At 48.7% G+C, this 7,500-nt stretch overlaps 3 non-coding genes across 3 annotated transcripts in view; all 3 read right to left on the bottom strand.

Moving 5' to 3' along the window:
* Positions 1–777, bottom strand: part of LOC124319236 — a 4,576-nt gene extending 3,799 nt beyond the window's left edge. Inside the window, exon 1 of the ribosomal RNA XR_006912931.1 lies at positions 1–777. This exon is cut by the window's left edge and continues 3,799 nt beyond it. This is a non-coding gene — a ribosomal RNA (large subunit ribosomal RNA).
* Positions 778–1,418: 641 nt separating this feature from the next.
* LOC124319237 lies at positions 1,419–1,571 on the bottom strand. Its single transcript, XR_006912932.1, has one exon. It is a non-coding gene; the product is annotated as a 5.8S ribosomal RNA (ribosomal RNA).
* Positions 1,572–2,501: 930 nt separating this feature from the next.
* On the bottom strand, positions 2,502–4,796 carry LOC124319239. Its single transcript, XR_006912934.1, has one exon. It is a non-coding gene; the product is annotated as a small subunit ribosomal RNA (ribosomal RNA).
* Positions 4,797–7,500: the final 2,704 nt, after the last annotated feature.

Below are 7,500 nucleotides of genomic sequence, written 5' to 3'. Positions count from 1 at the left end.
CAACTTTTTCTCTTTTACAAAAAAAAGCTACGACACCTCCCGGGAGGAGACAGGTCACGACCGGGCAGTACTGTTGGGAAACGCCGCGCTCGTCATCGCGGCACCCGCGAAGGTAACCACGAAACTCGCTAACGGACGCCCCGTGTAACAGACACCCAGTCGGTCGCGGAGTCCTACTAGGCCCCCCACTTGCGGACCTTGGCGTGGCTATTGCGATCGCAGAACGACTTATGCAAGAGAGCCGCCAATTCAGGCAGTCTCCATGCAGCGTTAAGGGCATACAACCAAGTGCCGGGAGCGGGGACTTGTTCGACCTTCGAGGGCCCACCCGTTTAACCCCCTGAACGGTTTCACGCACTCTTGAACTCTCTCTTCAAAGTTCTTTTCAACTTTCCCTCGCGGTACTTGTTCGCTATCGGTCTCGTGGCGATATTTAGCCTTAGAAGGAGTTTACCTCCCGCTTAGGGCTGCACGCTCAAGCAACCCGACTCTTGGGAAGGGATCCGATGCACGGTCTCGGCTCGTCTTATCTACGGGCCTGACACCCTCTGTGGGTTGCTCGCCCCGTTCATGGAGACTTGGACGATAGATACCGGACAGACGCGCACGATCCTCCCGAACACCACATTCCTCGGCACCCGCTCAACCGGGCGCGAGGTTCGGTGCTGGGCTCATCCCTGTTCGCTCGCCGCTACTAAGGGAATCCTTGTTAGTTTCTTTTCCTCCGCTTACTGATATGCTTAAGTTCAGCGGGTAGTCTCATCTAAACTGAGGTCAGAATGAATTGTTTGTTTTCAAAAGGAGACAACACTTTATCTAGCTCGGCAGACTTTGGCGTTTTAAAGCCGGGAAAGATTGAATAATTGCCGGTTCAAATTTTTTTTTTTCGAAATAAAGCGAGTCTCTCGTTATTCGCAAAAATTAATTTACGAAAAGTGACAGGGCGTCCTGCGGCTTTTTGTATTGAAACAACGCGTCGTGCGCGAACCAAGCTTGCATAACGAGCGGTTAGAGTGAGTGATAATTCGCGGTGGTCGACACTTCGACACGCCCGGCGCACACACACAACTAAACTCGCGTTGAAGCGGTATATCGCGCACACGCAGCCGACACCTTGTTCGAGAAGATGTGTTTATTTCTAAAATTTTTTTTTGAGTTGGCTCAAAAATTTCCCATCTGTTTTGCCATCGAAAAAGGTTTCTTTTGAATAGAGAGGAAAAAAACAAAACAGGGCGAACCTTCTTTTATTTTTCCCCCTTTTTTGTATTTGAGGCATCGCGGACACTTAAGTCGCGCGGCACCCAGACGTTAGAGATTCGGGAGCTTTTATGCGGTCAGGCCGGGTGAAAAATAAATCTCGCCGCGACCCAACATGCAAAACCAAGACTGAAAAAATCTCTGTTCGTTCATCATTCGACCGACCCTCAGTCAGATGTGGCCCGAGCGAGAAGCTGGGCCGCCATTTACGTTCAAGATTTCGATGCTCCATGTGTTCTGCAGTTCGCATGGATTAGCGCACTTTGCTGCGCTCTTCATCGATCCACGAGCCTAGTGATCCACCGTTCAGGGTCGTATATAAAACGACATATTCGTTTTCTTCTCTCTTTTTCTCCAACCCGCCCAAGCAAATGAATGCGAGGGCGGAGAAAGAAAGCCAGAAAGAAAATGTTCCGATAAACACTCGTACTAGAATTTGGGTTTAGTGTGTTATTGTGATTTTGAATTCTTCCTACTTCATCGAGAGGGCGAAGGGCAAGCTTAAAAAACATTCGGTTTTCAACGGCATAGTGTCGGGCTTTGGAGTGTTAGTCTATACGACGCACACGCACGCAACCACGAGTATCTACGCCCGAAAAGAACGTCCAGAGTAAAGTCTCACACTTTCGTCCCCCACCGAGAATCAAAAAATCCCGAAGACGAAGAGAGAAACAAAAAAAAACAATTTCGATTGGGCGTATCCGCTTTAAACCACCGCGCATCAGAGCGCCTGATACCCGTTCAAAATCTTGATGTTTTTTTTTTTTCCGACTCTCCATCCACCGAGTTTTTATTTTTCAAAGTGTTTGATTTAGGGACTAAGACTTTATAAAATCTCCTTTATTGTTCCTTCGGTACTCGCGGCCCAGGCGGGCTATCGTATTCTTCACTCTACTAACGTCAACACTGTGAGCGCCGCTAAAGGTCGAATGAATCTATAGAGACATTCACCATCGAAGCAGGAAGAATTTGCTCACGGCCATAGACCAAATCGAAAGACTTTGTGTTTTTTTTTGAGCCGAGAGGAAAGAAAAATCAATTTGAAAAGGCGAATCCGCTTTAAACCACCGCGCATCAGAGCGCCTGATACCCGTTCAAAATAAATGATTTTCTTCCGTCAACCCACACATAGTTCATACGATGTCTTACGCCGAAAGACTTTTGATGGGGTTTTTTTGTTTTGCAACTTTTAGTTGTTTCGTGCTCAACCAAAGCCATATGCGCAAAACATTTGTCTTGTTCGTTTATGATCCTTCCGCAGGTTCACCTACGGAAACCTTGTTACGACTTTTACTTCCTCTAAAGGATCAAGTTCGACCATCTTTCAGTCTCGCCGTTGGTAGGCACCGCACGGGCAGAGATTGCTCCCCACTCGACGGCACCCCGACAAGCCCGTCCGAAGGCCTCACTAAATCATTCAATCGGTAGTAGCGACGGGCGGTGTGTACAAAGGGCAGGGACGTAATCGACGCGGGCTAGTGACCCGCGCCTACTAGGGATTCCTGGTTCATGGGGATCATTGCAGTCCCCAATCCCAACCACGAAGGAGGTTCAGCGGTTACCCGGTCCTTTCGGACAGGGAGAGTGAAACACGCTGATTCCTTCAGTGTAGCGCGCGTGCGGCCCAGGACATCTAAGGGCATCACAGACCTGTTATTGCTCACTGTCACGCGGCTGGACGCCGCTTGTCCCTCTAAGAAGACTGCGTGACGGACGCGAGAGCAGAAGGTATCGCCGGGGATGACGACGACCGAATAACAATAGAGCCAGCCCCCGCGAGACATTCCCGACAAAGCCCCGCCATACCTCATCCGCCAGGCAACCAACCCGTGAAGGCCGTACACCCGACGAACAGAGCACAACGAAACCAAGCCGAGAGATTGCCTCACTAAAGGAACCAGTCCCACCGAGACCCGAATCGCCGCCACCTGATCCCGACGCCTCCGTACTCCCTTCGGTTTCAATTGATAAAACCCGTCACCTATTTAGCAGGCTAGAGTCTCGTTCGTTATCGGAATTAACCAGACAAATCGCTCCACCAACTAAGAACGGCCATGCACCACCACCCACCGAATCAAGAAAGAGCTCTCAATCTGTCAATCCTTCCAGTGTCCGGGCCTGGTGAGGTTTCCCGTGTTGAGTCAAATTAAGCCGCAGGCTCCACTCCTGGTGGTGCCCTTCCGTCAATTCCTTTAAGTTTCAGCTTTGCAACCATACTTCCCCCGGAACCCAAAGACTTTGGTTTCCCGGAAGCTGCCCGTCGAGTCATTGGAGTAACTCCGACGGATTGCTGGTTGGCATCGTTTATGGTTAGAACTAGGGCGGTATCTGATCGCCTTCGAACCTCTAACTTTCGTTCTTGATCAAGGAAAACATTCTTGGCAAATGCCTTCGCTGTTGTTCGTCTTGCGGCGGTCCAAGAATTTCACCTCTGTCGCCGCAGTACGAATGCCCCCGTCCGTCTCTATTGACCATTACCTCGGGTCCAAAAGTAAAAGACCAGCAAAATCGGACCGAGGTCCTATTCCATCATTCCATGCTGCGATATTCAGGCGTTGGGATACACCTGCTTTGAGCACTCTAATTTGTTCAAAGTAAACGTTGCCGGCCGCCCGAGACACCCGGTGAAGGGCACCCCGAACGATTGACTGGGTGGAGCGAATCGAGTCAACTACGACCAAAATTTAAAAAAGAACCCGAAAGAACTTTCCAACTCTGGCCGCAGATACAACAACGACGCACCGACCACCACTCCGGCGATGTTGTCCGACCGTGAAGAGAGTCGGGCTTTGACACCCGGGCTCCCAGAGCGTGAAACGCAACACCCTTGATTCAGAGCGGCGCCGCCCGGCCGAAGACAGACATCCGACTACGAGCTTTTTAACCGCAACAACTTTAATATACGCTATTGGAGCTGGAGTTACCGCGGCTGCTGGCACCAGACTTGCCCTCCAATGGTTCCTCGTTAAAGGATTTAAAGTGTACTCATTCCAATCACGGGGCCTCGGAAGAGTCCCGTATCGTTATTTTTCGTCACTACCTCCCCGTGCCGGGAGTGGGTAATTTGCGCGCCTGCTGCCTTCCTTGGATGTGGTAGCCGTTTCTCAGGCTCCCTCTCCGGAATCGAACCCCGATTCCCCGTTACCCGTTGCAACCATGGTAGGCGCGTAACCTACCATCGACAGTTGATAAGGCAGACATTTGAAAGATACGTCGCCGGCGCGAAGGCCGTGCGATCGGCGTGAAGTTATCCAGAGTCACCAAAATTGGTACGGTGCGCGAGCCCGAAAGCCCGGCCCCGACTGGTTTTGATCTAATAAAAGCACCTCTTCTGCGAGCCCGAAAGCCCGCAGTCGAGGCTCGAGTGCATGTATTAGCTCTAGAATTACCACAGTTATCCAAGTAGGATGGAGTGGATCTAAGGAACCATAACTGATTTATTGAGCCATTCGCGGTTTCGCCGTCTAGCGGCTTGTACTTAGACATGCATGGCTTAATCTTTGAGACAAGCATATGCTACTGGCAGGATCAACCAGGTATTTCGTGTATGTTTGTTTGATATGCATCCGGCGAGTTGCGGGTTTTTATTTCGCCCACGCATCACCAAACACACACCAAATCAACACGTTTTTCGTTTTTTTTCTTTTTCTTCGGAAACTAAAATTTTTGATCGCAACGCCTGGCGTGTCACAGCGAGTCCCAGTGAAGAGAAACACCGATCCGATCCGTTTGTTGGATTTTTTTCATTTCAATTTCCAAAGTCAAAGACCATTCAACGGTCTATGAGCCCAAAGTGAATCGGATTCATTCGACCGGTCTTGATATATTCATCAACTTTTTTTCCCGTATTACGGTTTTCGACGGTCATATGTGGCGTGCTGTATGCTCATAAGTCAAGCCTGCTTTACTAAGCTGACAAGCATACATCTTTTAAATTTTTGTGGGCTCAGAGTTTTATTTTTATTTTTCCACCGCCGAGGCACACTCTCGCATCACCCCGCACGACACACACACACACACACACCTCACCGCTCAACGGTCACACGAGGCAGAATTTTCCGCAAAGACTTTCGAAGAGAAAGAGAAAACTCGGAACAACCGCGGTCAGAGGCCAGCATAGAGGCATCGTATAGAAAGTCATGGGCGGAAAAAAACAAATCATTTCAAGTCGAGACAAGCAACCAGACTACCCCTATAAAAGTGCGCAATTCTTTAAGAGTTCACCGAAGAATGACCGAGATCAAGTATGCACGAAACGAACATATTCCAAGGGCAGCTGAATAAGCGATTCTGCGCCGAAGCGCGAGAAAAGCAAGCGGTACACCGATGGGGATCGTTTTTTTTATCGTGTTAGATTCGTTGTTGTCAAGCAAGGATTCTCAAAATGTTTTTTGCATTGCACCCAAGTTTCGTACTGATTACTTGTCGCAGACCGGTGACTGTCAAAAAAAAATTTTTTACGTTTTTTCTTGAGAGGTCACTGCCTACACACAACTCCGGGCGGGCCGTACACTCACAGCCGTTTGAATTCTCCCTTCGTGTGTCATGGCCATAACTGAGCGTACATCTTACCGGGCGCCGAGTTGATCTGGCTTGTTCGATGAACGTTCGGGATACGTACAATCGATATAGCTCCAACCGTAACTCGTTTGTAATTACGCCGGCCATACTCAGCGGGCGCTCAGCTCAGCTCTCGATATCTTCCGTCGAAGGGAAGTTCGTAGTAAAAGAGAGTCAGAGTCGACGCCACATTTTGCGGTCCTCGCATCTCATCCGATTTTTGAATTTTATAGATTTGCCATCACTTCCACCCAATTCTCTCGTATATTTCAATCTCTTGACTTTGTCCGACCGGGCCGTCTTCGCCCCCCTTCAACTCCGTCCATCTCCACTTCTGTGTTCCACACAACGAGCTTCCGTCAAACGGCAAAATGTGAAATATGCGCACGCCGCACGAAATAATTTGAAAGCGTTCTGTTTGGTGGCTTTTTTATTTTTTATCTCTCGGCTCACACACACACACACACACATTTCCGCCTGAACGGTAATTTTTTTTTGATACGGTGTCAAAAAGTGAAAAGACGCGCACCATTTTCTTTTCTCTTCCGTATCGTCGCTGACGGTAAACGCTGATGGTTATGATGCCGTAAGTTTGGAAGAAAGAATCTTTCCCGTCTTGTCTTGTTACGGTAAAATAACAAAGAACAAGCGTCCGATTTCTCTCACAGACGGCCACAGACAAACCACACGTGCCGAAGAAACGAAACGTCCGAAACCAAAAAAATGTTTGACGCGCGCACCTCTTCTGAACTTTTCGACCAAGAGTCGTTGGATCGAGTGACGAGCTTCTCAGCTGTCGCACCAATCGGTGAAGCGGGCGTTTGAATTCCCGTCCACATCGCGGTTCGGATATATTTTTACATATACCGACCATCGGAAATTTCGAAAACGGTTTTACCGAAGGAATGATATTTCACACACCGACAGCTCATCGAGTTCGTCTCCGTTCAACGGTTTTTTTTTTTTAAGACTTTTTGATCGCATGGGGCTAAACTGGTTAGAGCAAAGCCGCGATCCAAGCAGTGAAAAAAAAACAAAGACAGTGCAAGCGCGATCGAACGGAATCGAAACTAAAATCATGTGAAGTGGCGGGCGGAAAGGAGCTCAGCTACGGTGGAAATGAAACTACAACTAACGCCGAACCGGACAACTTCCCATTCTGCGTCTTCGTTTCATTTCCCAAAGCTCCCCGTCGATACCAAAGTTTTTGCGTCGAAGCTACTAAAGAAATTTCGCGCTTTCCTTTTCGCCTCTTTCGCCTTCCCTTCGATATCTATCCAACCACCGGCTTCGACTTTATTTCTTTCACCCGTCTATTCGCCCGATAGTCGACGGTCGGCCATTCTTTGGTATCGGCCAGGCGGACTAACAAGAAGTAAGACTCGTTTGAAAAATTTGGACCGGGCTTTACAATCGCTGCTTGTCGTAATGTCGCAAATTTGAAAAAAATTTTCAATTCGAGAAACCAAACTATTCGACACTTCGAAAATTTTTGGGACTCTGAAAATTTTTCCGAGTTTAGGAATCGAGACCTCTTCTATACTAAGGAAAACCACTAATGTTCCGCCGCATAATGTCTCCGTTTTCCGGCTCATTTTTAGCGATTGGACGGGGACATTGCCCCATCCAACCGCCAGCCGACTTTCAGGAACCGTCGTTTTCAAAGTTGGGACTTAGAAAATT

Source organism: Daphnia pulicaria, unplaced genomic scaffold, assembly GCF_021234035.1.
Source record: "Daphnia pulicaria isolate SC F1-1A unplaced genomic scaffold, SC_F0-13Bv2 h1tg000142l, whole genome shotgun sequence".
Taxonomy (NCBI): Eukaryota; Metazoa; Arthropoda; class Branchiopoda; order Diplostraca; family Daphniidae; genus Daphnia; species Daphnia pulicaria.
This window is presented reverse-complemented; position numbering and strand designations above follow the sequence as displayed.